Source organism: Bombus pascuorum, chromosome 2 (assembly GCF_905332965.1).
Source record: "Bombus pascuorum chromosome 2, iyBomPasc1.1, whole genome shotgun sequence".
NCBI classification, from domain to species: Eukaryota; Metazoa; Arthropoda; class Insecta; order Hymenoptera; family Apidae; genus Bombus; species Bombus pascuorum.
Window position 1 is genome coordinate 12943466 of NC_083489.1, and position 26068 is coordinate 12969533.

General features: G+C 40.4%; 1 long non-coding RNA gene across 2 annotated transcripts in view; it reads left to right on the plus strand.

Annotated features, from left to right (window-relative positions):
- The window catches only part of LOC132916534 (uncharacterized), a 51846-nt gene that overhangs the window by 17961 nt on the left and 7817 nt on the right, over positions 1–26068 (plus strand). Inside the window, exons 2-3 of one of the 2 annotated variants that reach the window (XR_009660118.1) lie at positions 21148–21889; positions 23226–23883. This is a non-coding gene — a long non-coding RNA (uncharacterized LOC132916534). Of the gene's footprint in view, positions 1–21147; positions 21890–23225; positions 23884–26068 lie in introns of those variants that run through there. The other variant, XR_009660119.1, reaches the window with a different exon arrangement.

Genomic DNA, 26068 nt, shown 5'->3' on the forward strand with positions numbered 1-26068 from the left:
ATGAGGTCTATTGGGTGTTTCCTTTTCAGTCTTCTTGCGATGTTTGTTGTGTTGCACGTCTCAGCTGCCAGCTGGTTCGGGTGTGTTTCTATTCTTACTCTGTATCTTGTTGCGAATCTAGTAATCTCTTCCTTGACCGTTGGTATTCCCAGGTCCTTCCGTATTCCTCGTTTCTAACGTACCACGGGGCGTTTACCATTGTTCTAAGGATTTTGGCTTGAATTGTTTCTATTTTGTTTATATGATTTTCTGTGAGTGTCCTGAAACATGTGAATGAGGATTTAAATATCTTCTGTGATTTAAATGCGAGCTGATGAATGTATTCGACACTCGTAAACGTTTTTTATAAACATAATTATCACAGTCTTGTTTCATTACAACCCTCGCGAAGCTTCAAAATATAGTACATACCATATGAATAAATATTTTCCATGGTGAATGTCGAAATAGGTTTCGTGAGTCAGCATTATTACATACGCAGAGATGTATCTCTTTCCATGAATCCGAAATTCGACTGCAACAAACGTTACACATGGATAACCTGGTGCAGCTACTCGTTCCAAGTTTTCACGGAATGAAGTCGATGTTGAGAGACGCATCGACGTTTAGACAGAGACAGACGAATAGAGGCGGAAGTCGACTAACTCCCGGAACCACGCCGCTTCTGCGGCTAACAGTTGCGCCGAACTTTGATAATCTATATCGCTTATAGTCCGTGTCTCGACACCCGGCCGCCTCGACAGAAAAGTTGGAGATTTCGAGCTGGCTGCTGCTTCTTCGAATTTTCCTACCATCGTTCCCACGGAAATCGAAGCGGGTCTGACACCCGCGATCTGACGCAAACTTTCCACCATTTGTTACAAGATTGCGTATCGTTCGTTCTGATCTCTCTCTCTCTCTCTCTCTCTCTCTCTCTCTCTCGTTTTGCGTTATAGTGTTGTAACGTACATATATACAGGGTGCGCCGTTAGAATTCGGACAGAATTCAATTTGTAGTTCCCACCATATTAGAATTCAGATGTTTGTGCTGATTGACTCTGAAGTTAGTTAAATATGTCAATAAGTCTTCTATAACCTCAAAATGACAGAACTCGTTAAGCAAAACCCGGAATACGATAGAAGAGCGGCGATTATAGAAAGTCTTCGCGCCGGGTGGATGCCAAAGTGAATCGGAGGAACGACCGTTGGCTGGCCCACAATCTCGAAGATGTTCCTGTTGTGGGCAAAACCAAATTTCCAGCAAGTGTTCACGTTTTGAGCGTTGTCTCAAGTGAGGGCGACGTCATGCCTCCGCACTTCTTCCAAAAAGGCGAAAGAATCACAAAGGAGGTTTATTTGGAGGTCCTGAAGACAGTAATAAAGCCGTGGATGGAAATTACGGCTTCTGGAAGGCCGTATTTATTTCAACAAGATGGCGCACCTGCTCACACAAGTCATCTTGTTCAAAATTGGCTCTCTGACAATGTGGACATGTTTTGGTCGAAAGATTTCTGGCCTCCTAACAGTCCCGACCTAAACCCATTGGACTATTACGTGTGGGGCGTTATCGAGAGACAAACTAATAAATGCAGGCACCCCAACGTCAACTCCCTACGAGCTGCTATCGAGTCAGAATTCGCGACAATTAAACGCGACCAGTTGAAGTCAGCGTGCTCGCGCTTTAGAGCAAGAATAGAGCAGGTCATAGAGGCAGAGGGTGGTTACATAGAATAAAAGTTCTCAGCAAGGACCCTTTAAATGAGATATAACAACATTTTCATGTGTTTTTGTGTATTGACTTAAATAAACAACTTTCTGCACAAAACTTCTTTTGTCCGGATTCTAACGGCGCACCCTGTATATATAGTCCTGATGTTAAATAATAAGAATGAGAAAATATAAGTTTTATGATTAAGATTTGAAATCGATTCTCAAAATTTTCTTCGGATTTCGTATATTCACAGAAGCTTTTCTTTCTCTTTTCATAATCCATTTATGCAAACGTAACCTTGGAAATTAACAAGTATAAAGCGAAGCAATACGATTTATATAGCTACATACCTTACGTTCTTTCGTTTTGATAGAACGGTGCACGCGCTGACGATCTCGAGTTAAGTATAACTCCTGAAGAAGATATTGGTGAAAAAGTAAACGTCGATAAGTCAAGCTCGTTACAATGGATCCCGCGAGCCCGGGATATCGCGTTATTCTCGATCGAATCGCGTATCGAGGAGTAATGGTAACGAGACTCGTTCGAAAATATCGGAAGAGAAATTTCAGATCCCATGTGATCCGATGGAGAACCGCGAGAGAGGCACGTAAAAGCTCTTCGTCGACGTTTCAGATCGAACATTATGGATGCTGTAACGACATTTCATTAGGAGGAAAAGTTACGCAAACGATATATAATACCATTCATCAAACGCGTACGAGCGACAGAACATTAAAGATGCTCGGTTGGCGATTCTTCAGGGACTGTTATCGAGTACCAGATTACTAGACATATTTTTATTAACACAACTAAAAATATGGAACTTAGATGAAGATTTACTTCATCCGTTAAATCTTACAACAAGAACGTCGCTTTGAATATTTTCCTTGAGAATTGTACATCTTAATCGCTGAAATAAATGTATAGGAACACTTAGACTACACTTGGAATTGATATCAAAATAGTTTCAGATTTATTTATGTTGATATTTTTTTTTATTTTTATTTTATTTTGGTTATTTTACAATTTGTACTTATGGACATTTGGTAAAGTGTTATATCTTGTTGGTGAAGAAAAAAAAATAAAAATAAAAAATAAATATAGCATGTGGGCGGCTACCCCCAGCGGGGTGCCAGCTTCGTTTTTTCTAAGTTATATCTTTTATGATGTTGAGATATGTATAATTTTCTGTGCTGGACTGGGTTAAGTGTGTATTAGAGATACTTGTATGTGAGTATCAATGTGTGGATAACATGTACACCTCACATTCCTATTCTACAAGCAACTCGAATGGCGCTTCATACCCCCTCATTCCCCGCATTTCAGATGTGTCATCGGCAACGAATTCTTAACTCCTGATCGCTAACTCCCAATACCCACTGATCCAAACGATCTTCTAGTCCTTACTTCCGGCCATTTCCTTATTGGCGATTCATTAAGGAGTTTACGGGAGTGAGATTTCAAGGACAGTCCATCCAACTGGCTCTCCATATGGCGACACATACAACAAATCAAACATTTTTGGAACCGCTGCCATAAACAATATCTCAATGAGTTGACCAACCACAATAAACCAAGCAAGGGTGGACAGGATATCCAAGAAGACATAATCATCATTCTCAGAGAGGACAACATTACATCAATTGGGCCGCGTAATTAAGGCCCATCTCAGAGACAATGGAATAATACGGACAGCTACTGTGCAGACGGCAGCGAGCATCCTGGACCGCGGACTGGTCCCCCTATCATGTCAATCCGATCCAGCCGAGCCAGGACAATCACTAATAACGAAGAAGGTGGATAAGACACGCACCTGACCCACATACAGAATTTGATCGGTGTTCTCCCAATGGGGGGGAAGGGATTAGGCTACGAAAAGGATTTGTACGTAATTGTGTTTATTGTAGCATCTACGTACTAATTAATTGGGATCAAGCATATTAAATTTCGTATCGTTCAACGGTATGTACTTAAGTACTTTCATACGGCTACAAAAGTTTGATACTATGAGAGAGAGAAATATGAAATCTCATAAAAAAAACGGTTCGTTAAAATAACGTGAAAATACTTTTTGTAGCTATAGTAGGGATATTGCAAGGTAAAATGTGTTGCGATATCTTCGTCTTTGTCATATTCACTGTTGCATTTACTAGGCCGCAAAAAATACAGTGAAAGACCGATTATATTATCCTTCTCTTTGTGAACGCGTGCGTATGATAAGAACGAAATAACGAATGGAAACTCGATTTTAATTTAGCTTCGACGGTAGTTCACCGTGCCGTTTTAACATATTTATGCGGGTCAGCGTCAGCTGCGAGCCCACTGCTACGCGGTGAAAAATACCGTCGATAAAGTATCGCGGCTTAGCATGCCGGAAAATAATTGTAACCGGTAATACGGCCGTTTCAATGCGTCTTCGTCCCTCTTTTTACCCACGATCGTTAGCAGCTATTAACGTACTTGTATATACGTAATATTATACACATGGCGAAGTTATTAATTTCTTCCTATTACCAACTTGTGTACACCTCTCCATTTATTAACTTTCAAACTACCACAATAATGAAAATGATCAATTTATCATTTTTTTTAGAAATCTTTTATAATATGTTTGTAGATTACAGTGATTTCTGACAAAATGTATAGGTGAAAACTTTTTCCTTCTCTGTACATTTTATTTTGATATCGTCGGTATAAGTTTTGTACTTTCGTATTTGTAATTTTAATTCGTTCACGAGATCATCTATTAACCAGAGGTTTCTATAATCGTAGAATCAAATAAAGGAAAATCAATTTCAGTTAGGTCAATTTTAGTCTCTTCGAACGTGATTCATTTGATTGTACGAATAATGAAACGACAAATTCAAACATATCTAAATAAAACTCATATTTAAACAAAGAAATTGTTCTATGCAAAATACCGAGAATCCAACTGACTTGTCTCTTGCCTCCCGTCTCAGTTAACAAATCAAACTTCAAAAAAAGAAAAAAATCGATTTTCCTATTACTTTTATATGTTCAATTCCTTGCGTGCACACATCGCATAATTCTCCAATCATTCTATCACGAATATGGATTGAATTTTAACCGGATTGAATTTTCGTTTGCCGTTTCTCTTCATTCTTAATCGTCGGCAACCAGGATTTAGCTACGTAATATCTCTCTCTGTGCGGGTTCGCGATTTCGATCGCCGATCGGATATGATGCAGCCACGAATGGCATCTGTCGGCTCGCTCTGATATCCGGTTACACGAATGCGCGTGGTTTCGACGATGAATCCCCCGGCTGAACTTTTTGACGGATACCCAGTTCGGTTCGCGATTCAATCGCGTGTACGTTCGCCCACCTCGAACACCGGCCAACCTTATTTCTATCCGCAAAGGAAACGGTGTTCCCTGGGTATTGGAGGCGATGCAGGTCGCGTATATGCTATCCGAGAAGCAGGATGGCACGGTTCGTCCCAGTGAAATAGAGAGACATTCTGGAATCATACTAGATATCGTCGTCCAATCGCATTCTCCATGTCCGCTTATCCTATTTCGTTGTGTCTCGGTCTAGCCGACGTTATTTTCTTCTATCCAACGTTCATCGAGCGCGTATAATACCTGCCTTTTCCACCGACCTCTGCTTTAACCCTCTCCTACTCGTCCAGTCTTCTTTTTCTCTCTCCTTCTCTTTGTTATATTCCGGTCGTTTCTCAAAGTGTGTACGTATTCGTGTTCGAGCGCGATTTTGATAAAAATACGCGACGCTCCGTGCACACGACAAAAGTCCCTCTTCTCTCCCGGGAGAGATTGCGGGACGCTTTTAAAGACATAAAATGTAAGTAGCCGGAAGCTTCTTCGTCTGTAGAGCACGTTACGTACGCGACAGGTTTTACCATAAATAGGGATGTCAGAAGGATGGAATTGAACGAGGCTGGACGATAAATTCACGTGTCTGCGAGTAGCAGGCTATTGTTGGGATGCATCGGTTACGCGATGCGCTGGCTCTTTTGTTCTTTTGCTATCTTTACAGGAATTTGGTGCTTGTGTTCGTGAGATTCATCGCGGTATTCGAACACACATTCTATGAATATGTTATGTGCGCTGTTGGAAACATTTTGGAATTTTATTAGAGAATATAATATGATAATGAGAAAATTTATGGTTATATATATATATATATATATATATTGGCAACGCTTGAAATAAATACAAAGCCGTGTATACAAATTTCAAGCTATTTAGTATCACTTTGTTTAATCGATATTCGATACATCAGCGAACCTGGATATTTAGTAGGATCATATTTAACATCTATCATATGCTTAAGACAATTATTCATGGCGTTTATTAATTTTTTAGTAAATGTATGTCTAAAATAAATATCTCCATAATTAATGTAATTTCTATATTCGCTCTCAGATTGGTTTCGAATTTGACGATATAATCGTGACAGTACTAATGAAATTTCAAAATGTTTCGTGTACGATATACAATTTTTCTATGACAAGTGTTCGATGGAGTGATTCGTCGAACTACCTACCTACTCCTTCCGCCATGTTGTTTCGGCTGATGAAATTCCTTTGAACGTGTCTGGCAGTTTCCGAACACATCGATTAAATAATCACTTTGTTCCAGGTTATGATTCCGGATAGATTTTATTTTCTATTTTCCCCGGGAGGCAATTTATTTGTTCGGTTTTTATATTCCGCATGATAAATCGCGTAGCGCGGGGAATTTTATACCGGGCGGGGACGTAAAAAAGTTGGTCCGAAGTTTCATCAGATTTATGGCGACCGGAGTGGCTAAGAGTCGCTTCCCGGTCCATTTTGTCGCGTAGAAACGACCAATTTTCGCCCGATTACCGAAATTAATCTGCATTAAACGCGGTTACCGCTCAGATGGATCACCATCCGTGAACTTCGTCGAGTGCCGTTGGCATCCGTGATTTCCAACGTGAAACACCGTCTGAATCTGCCTAATGGTCACGAAAGGAAAGAGTACAATCTCCGATAGCCATCGTGTGTCATAAATCTGCGACGAGGAGGACACTCACCAAAGTGGACTGACCCTAACGAATCGTCGAATTATGGGTCATACGTTGGAAGATGCAATGGTAAGAAGAGTTCTGTGAAGGATTTGTCGCTACAGTTGATCAACGGACTTGAAAGAACCTCGATAATCTCATATCGACTATGCATGGACAGGTGGATATTACTTTGACTTCGAGGATGATGACCTCAGTTTGAAGTAATTTTCTCGTAGTCTTCGTTCTGTAGGTTAATTCTTTTGCTGCTAGAGGTACATGATTACCTAATGTGGTTTATTAAACTTTGATCAGCTTAATTGGTATTTTTTGTATAATTATTTCATTCCATTGGCTAGATATGTTAAAGCTTGTAACGTGATATTAGTTTTCTAAACCTCCTGTTCCTTCGATGAACATCTTTGTCTTTGCAAATCTCGTACTTTGTAGGCATATCTTTTTAAAGTTTCAAATGTTCTCTTTCGTTATGATTTTAATTGTTTAATCACATACGCGTATTTTTTTCATAACGTACATTAGAAAATTACTTGGAAGGATCTTTCATTTTCCATTATGTTACAGTTATGTATGATAGAATACGTAATGTAAATTTTGGCTCTAATATAATCTTTAAAACGAATTGCGGCTTTGAAATAAAATTTACTTGGCTTAAAAATCTGTATCACGGATTCGTTATAATATTTAGGAGATGTACTTTCTATTTAAGTCTAAAAAATATGAATTTATATAAATATGTGGAATGTAGAAGTAAACGGCTCAAACCTCGATTTTAATATAATTTAAAAAATTAATTGCGGCTTTGAAACGAAATTTACTTCTAGAAAATTCATCGTAACTGTGTCACGGTTGCCGTGATATTTATTCGGCGGAAAGTTACGCCTATGTTGTAAATGTATTTATAATATGTCGCTGAGATATTTTCCTTCCTACGTTTTCGTTTACGTCTACGGTTTTCGTTTTTCCAGCGAAAGGGTTTCCAACGAAATCTTATTTCTGTGAAATTATAGACGGCACAGGCTGGTGTAGCTAAAGTTGCACGAGGAAAAGCAAGAGCCGCCGTTTCTTGAGCGCTCTTTCCGGCCTCTTAAAAGAGGAAACGCAGGCGTTGAGTGTAGCTGCATTTTAGTAGATTCTTTGCGCGTTTCTGTGCGAGCCAATTAATTTGTAATTAGCGCGAGATTCGCTAATGTTGTATATTTCGCTGGAGAGGATGCCTTTAAAGGCGACGTTTAGAAGATGGGGAATTCGGAAACGAAAGATAATCAGCCGACGTGATTAAATTATGATTAGACTGTCTGCGATATTACGTTAAACAGACACAAAGATGATAGCACAGGGGACGTTGGAACACTCGTAAAAACTTTTTATAAGTGTATTATGTGCGCTATATGAAACATTTCGAAATTTCATTTTGTGATTTCGTTTTCCTCGTCTAATAATCATCAAACACGGTACAATACCATTATTCGTAAATTCCGCGCATTATTTCGCTTTTGTCGCACATAGTTTAACGAACATGGCAAATCGGGACAGATATTGGTCCTGTTTATTTTGAGTAATTTATCGGTCTACGATAAAATTGTACCAATAAAACAAGCCAAAAAGGACAGAGAAAATGAAAGGAACCGAAATGAAGAGATAATAAAAAAGAAAAATATGTAAAATTTGATAGAGCGGAGGGTACAACAGCGGCATTAATTTCAACGTTTAATTAAATTTCGACCGATATTCCAATCTTCATGTTAAGGATCAGCAGGGCAGCGACGCGTGCTTGATCCAAAAAGCCAGGCAATATTTAATTTTAATGCTCGCACCTAGCGCGATCCAGCTGATATACGAGCGTGTCATTCGTGGAATGGTGTGTGTGCGACATTATACATATATACTCGCTTTCGGTTCAGTTTATTTGGCAACGTGCCCAGCGTTTTCGACCCCCTCGAACCTGGTGGAACCATAGTTCCATTCACGATCGGATGGCGCTGCCATTTTCCAACAATCGCTCACGATCCACCCTCGGTCCCGTTCTTATTTTATACTTGCATGCACGTAGACCAACCAGGGGATACGCTACTGGCCCGTGTGTACCCATATAATTTCGTTCTTTCCGTATGTGCAGCGTGTTATTCGCTTATTTTGTCGTCCGTACACGTCGAAAGCCGGCCAAATTTGCAACCCGTTCGCCAACAGTGTGTATTTTTTTAGTCACGAAACACGAAATTGGAAGGACAATGGCGCAAGCTGTCTCCAACCGAATACACATGCCGCAGGAATAACAGGGAAATACGGGAAATCCTTTTCTACCTTTTCTATAAGAATGTAAGAATTTGTACGTGTTCTACGGCTAGTATAAAGCACGGATAGAATCAGGGACAGGGAACCGGCATGTCTAGATTCTATCGTAAATTGCTCGATTTAGAATCCTGAGTCTTATCACTGGGTATCAACGGTGGATCTTATATAGGGTGCAAGCGATTTTAAATATTGGAAGAATGAAAAGTGGTGATGCATAACAATTTTTCGTCCAGTTTATTTCTCACCTTTTGAATAATTAGTTTCGATACTGGAAACGCTTAAATGCGAGTAAGTGACTTAAAGATCAGTTAGTATGCAGTTGAACGACGAGAGATGATTTGTATTATCGAGCAAATCGTGTACATGTGATTTTGTATAATGGGGTGCACTGGAAATTTCTCTTTTGTATAATGATAATATGTATCTTCGATTAACCATCGCGTTAAAATTTCAATGCAGTAAATTGTGCGCTTAAGATGATACGAGTAAGTCATCTCAAACGTTCCTGTTTCGATATCTAAAATCAACTCTCATCATAATCATATAATATATTAGGTTGTCCGAAAAGTTTCTTTCGTTTCATAAGGTGATGAACAACAATTTCTGTTTTATAATTATTTTATTGAATCAGGTATGATCCATTTCGTTCTATTTGTATTATTATCTTCGTGCATAATTCGATAAACAAATATAAAACAAAAAACATTGTGCGTCTATTATTTCCCTATAAAACGAAAGAAACTTTTCGGACAAGCTAATATATAAGCTTCCCGTATATAAATTCTCAGAATCCTGTTTCTCTGTCTGCCCTTTGGGACTTTAGAATCTTCGACTTTAAAGAAATGTTCCGGTCGCCTATAAACTGTGGTACATTTTTTGGAATTTTCACATGTCATAGAAAACTGCGGCAAGATTTTATTCGTTCGAGGAAACCGTAGTTTTCGTCTCGCGGGATTTCGTTGCGAACAGAGACGAGGGAGGAGAAACGAGGTGAACGTAGGGTATACGCGTAATGTTCGCTAAGATTTGTAGGATATAGGCACGACGATCGAATAACGGTAATGCAAGTTCCCTGGAAAAATATTATTCGCAGGGTAACTGTTTTATCGTTGCCTGAAAAATTCCGGGCAAAAGGACGACTGTCCACCGTTGAGATTCGATTGTCTTACTTCAGCCTTACTTCGCTCCTCTGTATGTGAGACAACGGCAGAGTGGAAAAGAGAGGCAATTTAAGGGGAGAAACGAAAAGAGGGATGAAATACGATGGGCGAGCACGAACGATAAGAGCACTTCCTTCGTGGACCTATGAAAACATAGTTTTCTCTGCTTTCCTACACATACCAACCTTTTCTCTATGACGTACAGGATAGCCATTAATATCGTCCCCGACCGTACATTTACTTCGATACCTTTAGCTAGCAAGAACTCTGCACTCTGTTAATGTTATTTCTATCGAAGCTTTTAGTCTATCTCAAGTACTTTCCTACTTTCACTAAAAAACATACGTATAGGTACCTTACTCTCGCTGTATCACTGTAAGGTTAGGCGACCGTTTTTTAACGTCGAGGCAAGCCAATCCCCGAGCATTTTCCCTTCGATATATAGGCAAACAAAGTTTCATACGGTGGAAATGGTCGGTTAGCTCGATACTGGTCTCTACCCCGTTTCGTCTGCACTCGATATACCCTGGTATACGGGTTGAAGCAGCGAAGAAGCGGAGATCCGATAAACCTCTTGCAAAAGCACGAAGGCAGCGACAACAAGCTGATATCTACGGATTACGGACACACGCCGTATATACTTTATCCTAGCTTCCTATGTGTACGTATTCACGATAGCGTTCTTCCAGGCATACGCTGTTTCCTTCGCCTAATACACGGACGAAACCTGGTGCCTGGTTCCCTCCAATACAACCGCGCCAAAGATTCTCTTCTCTTTCGTATATACTTTGGTATCTTTAGCCAGGGGAAGGAAAGAGCCTGGAGGAGTTATGAGACGACGGCCATCTTTAGCTAGAGGTATCCTTCCTTCCTTTCTCGTTTCCTTCCTTCTTTTCTTACGGCCGTCCAGAAGAAGCCTCGAGGCTTCCACGAGAAAACGAGGTCGTAGCACCACGAGTCCATGCGCCATAACGTTCTCTATCGTTGAGAGCCATACATCATCATCGTGTTCAACGAGAATCGGGCAGCTCTAAGTGCCTCGAATCGACCTTCGTGCCTCGGTCCTTTTATGCTGAATTCATCCTGGCTTTATCGTGCACCAACTTCACCACGGTTCATCCTTCGTCCTAGAACTCCACACACCTCTACCTTCTTTTTCTTCTTCTTCTTACATTGCGAGGGTTCTCGCCGAGGGTTGAAAGAGCCTCTGTCGTGTCGTACCTTCTCGTTTCTTGATCTTCGGTGTTCGATGCAACGATACGCACACCTGCCCGCGTGTAAATGTAACTACATACATACGCTTTCACGTACAAACGCATGTACGAAAGTATATCTTCGTAAATATTAGGACATTTACTAAGAACTAAGATCAACTTGACATAACTTGACGAACAAACGAAATTATTTTTGTTGTTGTTCTCTATGTATATTTCACAAACCTTATATTTCGACTTTCGGCTGTTTAATTCGTCTGAAATTTTCTCAATTCCGTACTCGGATCGAAAAATTGTACAAACACCAATATACAGTCGTAAATTCGTTATTTTCCTTGAAAACTGCTGCAGATAATTTCAGATCGTCATTTTGTACGTTTCTGCTACTTTGTTGCGTCGAGTATCACACTTTCTGGAAGGATTCTCGGGCTTTCGGATTTAATTAAAGCGTCCGGATTCAATTCGCCTGTTGGCACGTTTGCCTTTGGATCATATCGGACCGGACGTAATTGTCTTAGCCCGCGGAAGCCAAGAAAGGGCTTTACGGTAATTGGGATCGATCTTCGGTGTAGTCTCCCTGGTATTGTTTCTCTTTAATGTATTTGTTATTTAGCTTGGATCGATATTAGGTCCTCATGGATGGGAAATCGGGCTCGATAGATAAGGGCCGGCGGATTAGAGGGTACATTGGTCGTTCGGCACGTCGCTCCTAGCACGCGGCCCGATTGGTGCACACTAATTATACCGGCCGGCGTAATTCCATTAGCGTAATCACATCGCGGGGCGGTAATTGAACGGCTAATTAGATTAATTTAAAATTTCGCTAATTCGAGTGGTCCAATTAGTAGATTATACCAGAAGGGGGGTAATTGCTGTACGCGTTCGGCTGTCGAAGAAACGGTTCAAAAATCTGCTCTTGTCGCGCGAATGAGACAAAAAGGGGGAAGATGGCGGAAAGGGGGTAAAAAACGAGGTGAGAAGCGTTTGTCTTCTTTCAACGCCGGCTACTTATCTATTAAACCGTCTTCTTGTAACAATAACGTAAGTACACGGAGCCGGGTTGTCGTACAAGTTCAGGGGGTGGCAGGGTAGAAAGGGCGGGAAAATTGAATTTTGCCGCTGTGTCTCGAGGAAAGTGCGGCGTAAGGAGGACGTGCCACTCCTGCAAGTAATTGACGCTGATTAAAATTCCACGGAGAAGAGCCAGCGTCCCTTTCTCCGTGACGTACGTGTTGAACCGGAAAACCCGATCTCCGACCTTACGGTCGCCCTTCCGGAAACGCTATTATATCACCGGGGATCCTCGCGAAATCTTTGAATTTCCATCATTCACGTGTGTTCACACATCTAAGTTTGACTACAGCCAAGTAAGAAAAGCGACGATCGCAATTTGATGTGTAAAGCCTTGTTCGAGTTTATCGGTTTATTTGAATTCAAGTGATTCGAAGCATTTTGCCAGTGTATGTTGCCTACTTGACTTGAAGTATCCTTGCTAGCTTCGTTGTCATTAGTCAAGTCACTTCACTTCAAATTGATCGTGCTCGAGTAGCTTGGAACGATTCTATTAACGTGAACTTGTCTCTTTGCTCGAATTAAAATATCCTTTCAAGTTTGAGGAGAAGTTGAGTTTTACCTTTAACTTCTAGTTTTATGCTCGTCGACGTAAACCGGATATTTAAGGTATTTGTTTTCTATTAGAATTTCAGACTGAGTCATTTGAATTTAAAAGCCTTGAAATCAAGTATGAAAACAGATATGTAGCGTGTAACATATAATAATCTGATTAGATTAAGTTGTCTGTGATGTTTATAATTAATTTCATATTTACAGATGAGTCACGATGAGTAGCAAACACGATAGGAGAAATATGTCTCGTTTAATACAATTTCATTAGTTAATAAGTTTCTCAGAATGGAGTAAGTTGTTTGGACAGTTTCAGCATTTCTCTGTATGCGGATTATGAAGTTAATATGTACGTAGTTGCGTATTTTGCGATGAATATTGCACGCGGTTTAATACTGGCAGCTCTGTGTATCTCGACAGGTTTCGTGTCTGTGTATTAATCAAACGTGTAAAGGTTTCTATAGTTAACAATAATACGTGTCCCCATCGGCTTTAAAGCATACCACGTTAATGATCTCTGTTAATTGTACGCCGCTAAGCTTTCAATATTGCAGACTTCATTAATCATTACGTTCTCGGTAATTCGAAAATACGATGATACGTTAAAGTGTGTTTAAAACAAACCATCTGAACCCGGAGTTCCGATTACGATTATTGCGATATATTTTTCGCTGATATTAATTAATTCGCCTCAGTTTCAAACAATACTCAATAGATGACGATAGGTCCACGTAATTGTTAATAACATCGCGTTTAGACCGTTTATACTATTGCTCACTGGTAGATCAATTTATTATAACAGAATATTAATTTTACTGGATTGTGCAAATTAATAGGAAATTACTGAGTTAACAAGCATACTGCTTGTTAACTTTTAATGGAATGAATACATAGTAAATTTAAATTATTGTAAAATTTCTGTAGTATTGGTAGAATCAAGTATGCGACTGATTGATATTGGTATTGATTATTACGATCAGGTATTTATTGATTTTAGGTATGTTAGATATTGGCATAGTTTTACTATTAGTTAGAAAAACTCCTTTGTCTAATTCACAGTTCAGAAACGAAACACCCTGAAGATAAACGTAAAACAGCAAACTAGTTTCATACGATCTGATGATTATAAAAGTTAATTTCGATATTGCAAAATAACTTTGGCATGCTCACGAGCTACAATGATCACAAGTAATAAGATTCTCGTTACAAATCCATTAATTTCGTAATTAGATTACATTCTGTCACGAATAAACCGAGACACCTTATATATACCGCGCTACAAAAATTTGTTAAATATTGGCATAGTCTTACTATTAGTTAGAAAAACTCCTTTGTCTAATTCACAGATCAGAAACGAAACACCCTGAAGATAAACGTAAAACAGCAAACTAGTTTCATACGATCTGATGATTATAAGAGTTAATTTCGATATTGCAAAATAACTTTGGCATGATCACGAGCTACAATGATCACAAGTAATAAGATTCTCGTTACAAATCCTTTAATTTCGTAATTAGATTACATTCTGTCACGAATAAACCGAGACACCTTATATATATCACGCTACAAAAATTCAAGTTGAACCACAGATATTTGCATAATCAAATATCTCCCTCGAATAATTCAGCGTAACGTACAAAAATTTTCGTAGCAGAAGAAAATCATCAAATTCTATCAACGCTACCTTTCGGAAGTTTTCTGTCGCCCGCTAACTGAATTAATTTCCTTTGCTCGAAACCAATTCCAAACTGTCTATACATCGTTGATCTGTACGTCGTTGAACGCACAACAAGATTGAACGAAGCGATTACACCAGGCGATGGGAAGAGTCGCGCGAATCGCTGTTGAAATCGCTGGTTGTCAGAGGGTTGCTGTTTTGACTCTCGAGACCTTAGCCCGTGTTCCCGGTTATATGCATAGGTAACAAGTGCATTATCCCGCGTAAAATCCGGGATGCATAATGTATCCGGTGTAGGTATCTGTGTCAGCCACTAGCACGTTAAGTTGAGGCTGCGTGTTCGCACATTGCTACTATCGCGGACGCGTGTGTCGGCGTAAGTTTGCATATATTTGCGATACACGTGTATACGCAGGCCTGATGACGGAGAAACGCATCTCCAGTTCCTCTCTCCTCGAATATAATACATAGCTGGACTTTTATCAAGTCTTAGCTCGTCTTATTTTCGCGAAAGCGTTGTCCTGCTCCTCTTTCTCGTTGTCCTCCCCTTTTCGTCTCGCAGCGGCGGATTATCCGGCTTTTGAAAATACGTCGTACATAAAATATGATGTTGAAATAATATATGGCCCTTTTATCCGGCGTGTAGAAGGATCCCCGTAGCAATGCTCTCCTATTTCCTCGTAGGATTTACTGTTTATTACGATAACCAGGACGCAGGAATATAAAGAACTCCATGAAGGATAGCTTTACCAACCTTCGTGCGTGCTTCGAAAGAAAAATAACCGTGAAAATTTCTGGCCAGGAACAGATTTTCCTACTCATGGATATACATCGTGCTGCTACGTTCGCGGTACAGTCGAAGTTACACAGAATCTACGATAAAAAATAAGATGAAGATGAAGAATAACAAGATTATGTCGGAGATCTCATTTCCCACGGAAGACCAACTTTGAGCACTCAGATATGATTATCTGAATTTGCCTAATTACCAACTAGACAGTGGTCTATGTACAAGAGTAATGTACAAAGGTAATCCGAAGTCTGATTTTCAAGGAAATCGAATTTGAAAATTTGTCTATTGGTAGACTATGTCGGTTTAATTCTCGAACAAAGTATTCGAGTTTTATCTTCTCCAAAATTTTATTCTCCATTTTCCACTTATCTTCGCACGTGAAACAACGTGCTACCGATCGTCCTTTCCTCTGTCCATACCGTCGGAAGTTAGTCAAATGTACATGTACTTGATAAGCTTTCGAACTTGATCTTTTCGAAAACAAGGATTTCAGTGTAATTTCGTTATTCTCATCTTATTTTACCTCGTAAAATCTGACTTCACTCGTATCATGAATTGAAAATGTGTACATATACATATGTCGGAGATGAAAGGACATCGGGACCTCTCTTTTGGAATGTTTGGAAAGGTCCCCCATACTTTAGTCCAGACTTTTTATTATAGCTATATTTGAATAATAAAACTGAAAAATAGTTGTCTATGATTTAATCCGAGTATGGGTGCCCGAGATTACTGACAGTGGGCTTGGGCTCGAAGTGACATAACGGGTCGCTGAACGTAGCCATGGTCACCGGAGGGACGTGTACCTAACAGAGGTATGGAGTAATTAAATAGCTGTCCTTAAAGACAAAGATTGAACCGAGGGGTGCAGAGAGGTGCAGAGAGGAGTATATAAGGGCAGTTCCACTTGGACTGACATTCAGTCAGATAAGCTCTACTTGTACTGTGGACAAGTACGTTGAGACACACCCGAATCGTGGATCAGTAAGTAGAGTTCGACTTAGATTGTGGAAGAAATCGCATTCGTCATCCCGTTGACCGTGGATTCGTTATTGAGTCTAAGATCATTATCATTCGCATTCCGAGTATCTAATTACCACGGTTGCTTGCCAAATTCTGTCATAATCATAATTATACTAGTAAATATCTTCGCTCTTGCATAACAACAAAAATCCAACAATGTCTAGCCCCTAACACTATTGATAACCCGACACATATATATGTATATATACCAAACGATAAATTTTTCTTAGCATCGTTAATTGGATGAAAAATCCGATCGATGTTCGCCAGTATTAGGCAGGGAAAGCGCTTTTGTTTGATAAAAAGAAAGCATGCACCGGTGCAGTTCCAAAATGACCAGAGCAAATCGGGAAAAACGTTAACACCGAGGACAATTGTTAGACGACGTCAGGTATTGTTTCTTCTCTTTCTTTCCCTTTTTCTTTCTCTTTCTTTTTATCTTTTTTGTTCTCGTCGGAAAATTATGGTCGGGTCAACAGAATTTCTCTGCCATTGTTATAGCCGAAAGCTCGTATGGTTAGACTATTGAATCCCCGGTGGATTTTTTTGCCCGCTTTTTTACCCACTGGAACATTACACAACCCTCTACACACGCGTGTGCTCTCGTGCACACGTGAAAAGGAAAGAGAATGGACGGACCGAAGAATGGGTTCTAATTCTGTTCCTGCTGGAAACGGAGGTGCTGACGATGCCATAATTTGTCAGACCCCCGTAACTACCGATGTGTACGCACAATTTCCACGTACAAATTCATACGTGTGTAGGATGTGTTTACAGGATATCACGTGGTGAATAATGATTCCCTGTTTATCCCTTTTCACGATCAAATCGAATGATTTCTCCATCGAATCCTCTTCTCGCGTTTTCACTTGATTGGATCGTGTACACCCTCGCAATGTAAAATTCGCGTCGTGAGTTTTTGAATAAATTAATATTCAAAGCGGACGTATTGCGGATATGACCTTTTTGTTTGTTATATATCGAGATATACAGAATGCGATAGAACGTGCGGTACATCCGGACAAGAGATTATTTTACGTTAAAAAATAACTCGGAATTACAATGTCTATAATTGTAAGCCATGTGTGTATCGATAAATGATATTTCTATGGTAAAGTATTTTAACGCCTTAAGGGGGTGTCCTGAATTAGAATGTTCTAAAATAGCGTCTTTTTGTGATTTTTTTAGAAGGGAAAGAAGGAAATGAAGTTATTGAATTTTGAGGTATGGTTTTATATATATTTAACGAATACAAGAACTAAACTAAAACTGAAAAAGTTCGTCAAAAAGTTTATTTAAATAATTGTTATAGCACCTTAAAGTTTACTTTTTCTTTTTAAAAAACACATTTTTTCTTTAAACTCGCCAATATTTTTAATTCCACACTATTTTCTGCCTTTTTTTTAGTTCATCGAGAAGAAAAATATATAATAATTTAATCCTCTTTTGGTTTTTCGTTTCGGTCAAGAATTACGAGGTGGATCTTTCCCATGAAATAGTTTTGGAAATCTGTTATAATTTGTTTTTTACTTTAAGAAAATTTTTTTGTATTCGTTAAATATATATAAAACCAAACCTTAAAATTCAATATCTTCATTACTTTCTTTCCCTTATAAAAAAAATCACAAAAAGACGCTGTTTTAGAAAATTCTAATTCAGGACACCCCCTTAACTTGGAAGTTACATATTCAACTATCCTTACTAGAACACTAACTAATTTTAATCGATCATCATTTTTCCCTGCAACGAAAATATAGACAGATAATTCTCGAACGAGTCTCACGCTATAAAATTAGTAATCGTATTTTTTTATTGCTCGTTGTATTTATAGCAGTGGCGTTAAGCTACAAACGGTAGTTATGAGTTAACTGTTTGTTTCCCTGTGGATAGACGTTTCATTTTTATCGGGAGCTCGTACCACCCTAGCAAATGTTATACGCGGTCACGATTGTTTTTTAACTGCGAGGTTGTCATCGAGCACAAAACATCGTTACACCATAGCGATGTGCCTGTACAATTCGGAAGCAGCGAACCACGGGGAAACATTTCACTCGATACTAACACTGCTGAATGTTACACGCGCATTCGAAGGAGAATTACTTTCCTCCTGGGAAGTTTCTTCCGCTCGAATCTTGCGTTTCGAATGCAAACGCGTTATTGTTATCGTTATCCTTATTACTGTCGCAACGCCGAAGCAATAGAAGCGAAACCGAGCAAACGTAAAAAGGCGGTATAGGCGAACGTGTTACGGCTCCCTCCTCTTCTTTCTTTCTCCAGAACAGAAAGAAAAGAGACATCGTTTAACCATTTATATCTTGAATTATGTTCATTCCTAATTTTTACTGTCATCTTTATTCTGCTTATATCTACTTAAAAATTGTTCAAAGTGGAAACTGTAACAAAAATCTCTAAGAAATAACATTTTCCAAGTCTCTTTTTAACATAACTTTTGTTACTGTTCAAGTGCTTAGTGGTATGATCACAAACAACGTAGATACACATTATTAATTTCATTATTAACATTTATTAACATTATTAACATTTATTAACATTATTAACATTTATTAACATTATTAACATTTTAACATGTAATCCTTGACGACGTATAATTTAATCCTTGAAGGTGTTTTTTAATCTTCTGACAATTGTTCTCTACAAACTAATCTCAAATAGCGTGTATATACGTACGTACTTTCCATTTGCTGTTTCGTTCAAAGACCAAAATGTGTTTTAGTTGAGTCGCGCCTCGAGCGCTGATGTCCCCACACAATTCTTGATTTCGTATTGTTTAGACAAGAATTGCGTTTGGACAATCATAGCCTGAGACATTCAATTCCGTGGGGATATTCCGCGTAGCGTTCAGGGACGAGAGAGATTTCTTCGACGTGATTTTCCCCGTGGCAATCCTAGCGTGCCGCACCCTACGTTGAAGGATCGCGGCTGAAAAAAAAAGAGAAGGAAGAGAGCATTATATATATTTATTTTAGATTAGTCGTCGTTGACCTAGTTTTCATCTCGAGCGAGTACTTAGCCCACTTTGTCGCCGTTTCACGTCCTCTTGTTCGCCACGTTATTCGGAAAAAATCTGCGCTGGCATGCACGCCATGCATTTAAAGTTTCCTAGAAATTAGACCATCTCCTGCATGATATGCAAAAGTACGATAAAAATTACCACGGAGACGTAATTGGCTTACATCGCCGTTTTTCCTTTTTTTATTTCTACGCTATTAAGCGTTTCGCATAAAATTTGCCATTTGTCCACAGTTTGAATTTGCCAGGCTAATGCAGATGTGTATCTTATATTTTATTCAAGTCTTATCGTCCATTGGATCATTCAAACAGCAAACTGATCGACTCGATTTTTTGTCAATTACACAATTATTTAATTATAAAATTATTTTCAAAGGAACTACGTCAACTTTATGCCAAGAATTTTTTAATCTAAGACTAATTCTTACAAATCCAGAATAATCGAAGATACGTGCTTGAAAAAATCAAATCTCATACATTGACTAATTGCTGTAACATTTTGGTATGTGGCGGATGAGATGTGGTGTTTTGGATTGCAGAAATTATCAGGTTGTTTACTGTTGCAACCATTCAATATATTTTAAATCAATTCTTTAAAATAAAGTACAACGTCGACAGACGACCTTACAGGAGATTTTATTCTGGTGAAGTAAATCGCTTCTAGGTACACTACAAAGATTCGCTAAAGCTTTTGTATCGCACTAAACATTTACTCGTATTACTCGTAACCCGCTCGCTAAATCAACTCAATAATTGCTCGATAATAATCTCGCTCGTGATCGTGTCCGCTTATAATATACTGGTCGGTGGGAGTCGGAAGATTCAAATTCGTTTTGGTACGATGGTTGCCCTCAACGGCGACATTGCTTTTGGCTACAGATAATCTAGCTTTATTTATGTGTGTCGAAGCAGCATCCGTGATCCGAGGAACAACAACATGAGTCGCTCTCGCTTCGCCTCGTCCTATGACTCATGTGTCAGCACAGGTTGAACGTTGTTTCGCAGAATTTTATCGTCAATTCTCATTGATCGGCGACCACCAAGGTCGACAAGAAACTGTGAGTTAAAAACTCTGGTAAATCGCGGGTGTGTGTACGTGCGACTATTTGGATCACCGGTATACGTAATTACATTACTTCGTCTTACTCAATCTTGATCAATCAACTGCTATTCAGAGCAAATTAAGGGGAGTAGTAGGAGGAAAGGCTGCGTCAAAGGACCTATCGCTTCCATTGCCTTCTTCGCTCTTTTTCCCTTTTTTCCCCTCGCCTTTCCGCCCCCGCCCCATCCCCCTTTCCACTTCGCATCTCAATAACGTCGAGTGGCGTTCAATCATACACGCATTCTGTACGGTTATTACGCGCTCCGTGGCGTGTCTCCAGGGATCGGTAATGCGAAACAATGTTACCCTAATTGGCCGTGGTACGAAATTACACAGTCGATTTGTCAACGCTCGTGGAAATTCGGCGAAAATTCAGAACACTGGAAATCACGTTTCTCTCTTGGTTTAATTTTCCATAAAAAATTTGATAGCGTAACGAGGCAGCGTTCTCGAGATCATTTCCGTTGGCCGTTTTGTTTTTCCCCGTAATGACCCTCTTTTGTATTCATAGACGACACAACGAGAAAGCCAACGATGCGAGTCACGAGGACATCTACGAGAGAAGAGCACCAGGGAAACTGCTTCCGAGACAATTGATCGACGACGAGTAAGCGGATGCAACTGTGAAGGACGGTATCCATTTGTTGCGTATCGGTGTAGGGCAAGTGTTGCACAGTTGCGATATAAACATCGCCATACGAGCATCATTTTTCGTCGTCGCGTCAAAGGAACGATAGGCTAAGATGGAGTTATTTCGGTCAGTCAAGCTTCAACATCTTAAAATTCAACTTTAAATAATTCAGTTTGTTATATTTTAAGTAAGTTAGTTCTTAATATAATAACGAAAGAATGGAAAAGAACCCTGCGAGTACTTTAGGTTCAGCATGAGAAAATAACTCAAGTAACTCTATGGCAGAGTTAGCTCTGCGACGAGTCAAGCAATCTGCATCTTCCAAAAACGCTTCATAATTAAATTTGATCACTGTACCAGGCAAATTGTTTAGCTTAACTCAAATATCCGAATTTAGAATCAATTTGAAGCGTATCATTTTTTCGTTCCTACGGGCGTGTCTTCCATGTCAGACCTTCTTTTTCCCTTTTAATACGTAAGGATGGACAAAATTGTATATCGTTGCACGATGTCTTATCGTTGGATGATGTACACAACGAATACACGCAACGAATGGATACCAAACTCGAGAAGAGTGGAGATGAAGATGGTCGAAGAAGACAGCGAGGAGGCGAGCAGTTGGGTAAGTATTAAGTAGATAGATGAACAGAAAGGGTCGATACGCGAGTGGTGTGGTCGAATGATTAGGTTAGCCGCTTCGGATATAACTTCGTTACTCGCCAAATGAACAGACAAAACCGAGCTACCCTAACTCCTTCCCATCCCTCTACCACCCACCTTACATCCTTCTAGTCTGCATATCCAGCACCCCGATAGCACTTTATCCCGATCAAAGACGACGCTGTAGGCTGCCTGCAGATACCCGTTCAATCAATTTCGCTTGATCGTTCCCGCTGTTTCTCGATCAAGACGCCAACGATGAGGAGGAACCAGGCGATCGTGAATACTGCCGATAGTTTCCGAGAGAAATGGGATCTCACGGGAACGGTTTCTCTCGCGGAGCAACGATACGGATGATAAATAGCCTCTCTCTGGTAGCTTGACGAGCGTCAATTTGGATCACCGGATCCTGGTAAATCCTTTCGACGCGAATAACCGGGGATCTTAACCGTGGATCTCGGTGTCTTTTTACGACCGTCGAGCCTAAGCGTGGTTTCCACCTTTCGTAGTTCAATTTTGTCGGAGAAGAGATCACGGTTTTATGATTGCGAGATTAAAGGGCGCGAATGCCGGCCATTGTTAAGCAACAACGTAACGCTTTATCCATAGTAATGAATTAACGACGATGACAAAGGCTTGGCCATGGAACGCACTGGAGTAGCACGAATTTTGCAATCATGCAACTTTGTGACCCAGGGTAGGTTTACCTTGGAGCGTAGTATACACGCAATCGTTCCACACGCATACACGCGTAAAACGTACTCTGAGAGAATCTTTCGCAGAATCGGAAATAGAATCGGATGTCTAGACTTTTGGGTGGTATACAAGAGGAATACGTGATATGGGCCACAAAATGTACATGTCTCCAGAGCCGAAACAAATAATTTGAGGCGTTTCGAGATAGTACAGGAACGCACAGCATACTCTACAGTCGTACTATGTATAAATAACACTTAATACTAATAACAGTATATTTAAAAATGTAATTTCCTCGTTATGGATTAAAAACTAAACTAAAATTAGAAAAGAATCCTTCCTCGCGCAAAATGAACGACGAGTCTGCGAATTTCCATCACCCTGTGCATTGGTCAAACGTTAGTGGTGCGAGGATTGCAAAGATGTTTCCCTTCGTGTTCCACTCGGAATATTCCCGTGTATAACCACGCACGCCACAGTTCCTTCTGCCAACTGTATCTCGTCTATTGTGTGAACGGTTTCAATCTCAATTGAAAGGTCCCGCGGAATATTTCGAGATATATAAATGGGCCCGGACGTGATTCGCTTTCAATAATTCACAGGCAGATTTTCAATGGTTTCCATCGAGAGATGTGTGCCGATGGGAGAAGAGCAGGGGATGGATCTCTTATTCCGCTTTGGAAAAAGGAGGGAGAAAAGGGCGATCGGGCACGATGTGAAAAGGCAGGGCTCGGATAGTACGGAGGAGAGGTAGAGGAACGCAAGAGAGAGCTGAACTTTTGCGACATCGAGAGGGTGAGCGAAGATGACGATGGTGAAGGAATGAGAGAGGGGGTGGGAAGACTGTCGTGGCATTGATCGGCCACGCCACCGCTACGGTATTCTTGCTCTGGTCTCTCCCGATAGATGCCCTCGAGTTTCTGGAACTACATAGAACGTGACAGTATCTGATAGTTATATCAGCCTCTTAAGAGTCAAATTGATTAACTCCATTTTTCTGAATTTTTCAATTTCATTTAATTAAACACATAATTGCTATTAAATTTCACAAAAGAAAGGAAACACTTCTATAAGCTCATTTGTTGAAAGAAAGTCGTAGAAATAATCGTGAACAGAAGTTAATAATGTCGTCACTTTTTCTACCTTTGTCATTAATTTATTTCGTAATTAGCCTTCGTCGTATCATCGATCTTTTGGAAAAACTTTCTGCCGATTGTTTCAGCAAAACAAATGGAAGTGTTTTTATAAAAGAGCTTTAACTGACGTATCAACATTTGTATTTGTTTCGGTGTCCAGAATCGATCGTTCGAAGATGAATTTTTCACCGCGCCGTATCTATTTCTGCCATCATCGAAATCAATTTTTCGCGAAACAAACGTCGCGAGAACCGAAACGAGAATATCGAATGTCTGGACGCATGGTCGCTATTTTCTCACGATAATCGGATCGTTTCTTACCTAACCCCGTGAACCGACAAGACGTACGAAATATACGGGGCACGATAGAGGTCTGAGAGGGTTGCGTTTCCAAGCCATAGACGATTCCTTGATCCATCACGATGATTCTCTATGTCCGATATCGTCGAGTATCTCGGGTGGAAGTGACGTCGTTTGCGGCCCTCTTCGAGAATTCCGCTTGAACTCGTTGGCGACATTCTCGGTAACGAGGGAGAGACATCTTCGGGATATAAAAGGAACTGGCGGAAAAGAAACGTGCCGCGAAAAAAGGGGGTTGAAGCAGGCCTTGTGGATGGAACAAAGGGAACCAAGGGGCGGAGCAGCGGAGATGTTGGATCGCGAAGAAAAAAGCGCTCGTGCTCGGTCGGATCGTTTCTGGTCGATTTTTCAGGAAGAGCCTGAGCTCTGTTGGCCTCTGTGAGGTGTCGTGTAACCGGAAGCAAAGAGGTTGCGGTGACTCTGCTGCGCTACTGTATGTTGGTGGTAAGTTGGGGGCGTAAGAAAGGCGGAGGTGGCGCAGACAGGCGAGAAGAAAGGGGTGACAGTCGGATAGGGAAGTGGGTTTTCTCTGCGGCCAGGTTCCACCAGTTGGAAAACGAAGAAGAAGGAGGATGAGAGAATTGAAGCGTGGGGCTTGCGGCTGGTGCTCTTCGGGGGCGAGGGGAAACACTTTATAATTGAAAAGCTTCGCTTAAATGGAAACGTTTCTCTCTTTATGCTGCGCGCCATCGTGGAAAGGTAAGAGGACGCCGACGAGCCGAGTCCCGGACGGTTGGAACCGGGCTGCGCCGGATAAACGAATTTATTAAAGGCATGTCGAGGTTTTGCAGGCAGCCGCGCGCGCCACCGAGTATTTCATTTCGTCCGCATCCGAAAACACGCCGTTTCGCCTCCGAAACTTTCACCGCGTCTCGTGAAATTTTCTGTTACACGCCTCTGCACCCGTACTCCGTACTTTCCTCTGTCCTAGATATGGAATAACGTTGTACGTAGGTTGCTGGCGAAAATTTTTCGCCCTGTTGGACTCGCGTGTGTAATTCTGATATATAGTTTTCGTGCTTGACGACGAAACTGCGCTTTTAAAAGACGTTTAACGCGTATCATTCCGTAAAAGTCGTAGGCTATTTTCGATGCTGATCTTGCGTAGCGATAGAAATTATATTTTTTGAAAATATTTCCACAACTCGCTATATAGAAACGGATCTTCGGATGTTCCTTTATCGCGTTAATTTTCTTTTTAAAAATACTTCGATTAAATATTACAAAACCACATGGATCGTCTTAGTAATAAAAACGAAATGAATTTCGTACAATACTGTACCTTTCCTCGTTTTCCGACCTAATTCTACGGATCCTCGCATTCGTGTCCCGCCCAAGCACGATCACTTTCCGACCTACCAAGCATTCGCATCTTCCACTTTTGTTTCTTATTGTCATTAAATCTCGATTCATCGTGGTTCTTTGTACCTGACTCAATCATGTTCTCTGCAGTGAAACCTTTGCTGTTCGATCCTGCAGTTTCTTGCAATCGCATTAAGAAAAAGTCGACGAGTTTCAGGCGTACAAAGAACTGACTTTCTTTCCGCGAACCAGCACGGCGACTAATAAAATCTGTAGAAAATCATCCGAACGATAACCTTTGGAGAAAGCGCTGGCAAGAAGAAACAAATCGCGCATGGTATAGGCAAGCGAGAAACGTCCGAGGAAATGAAGGAAAGGATTTTTACGAGGGAATTTGAATGGGTCGTTCGGCAAACGGTGTTTTCGACTGTTGAAATTGAAAAACTGTAGGCGCAGCTCGTGCCAGCTTGGCTGGGGCTTACCTTATGCGCAGCCAAACTGTTGGCCCCGTAAATTGCGCGTTATTGCTTTTATGGATCCAGAGGATCGAACAGCCCTTTAGAACCGGGGTTAAAAAAAGGGGAAGAAGAACGAAAATTGGCGAGGAAGAAAGAGAAGACCAGGCTATAGACTTCTAATACAGCCGG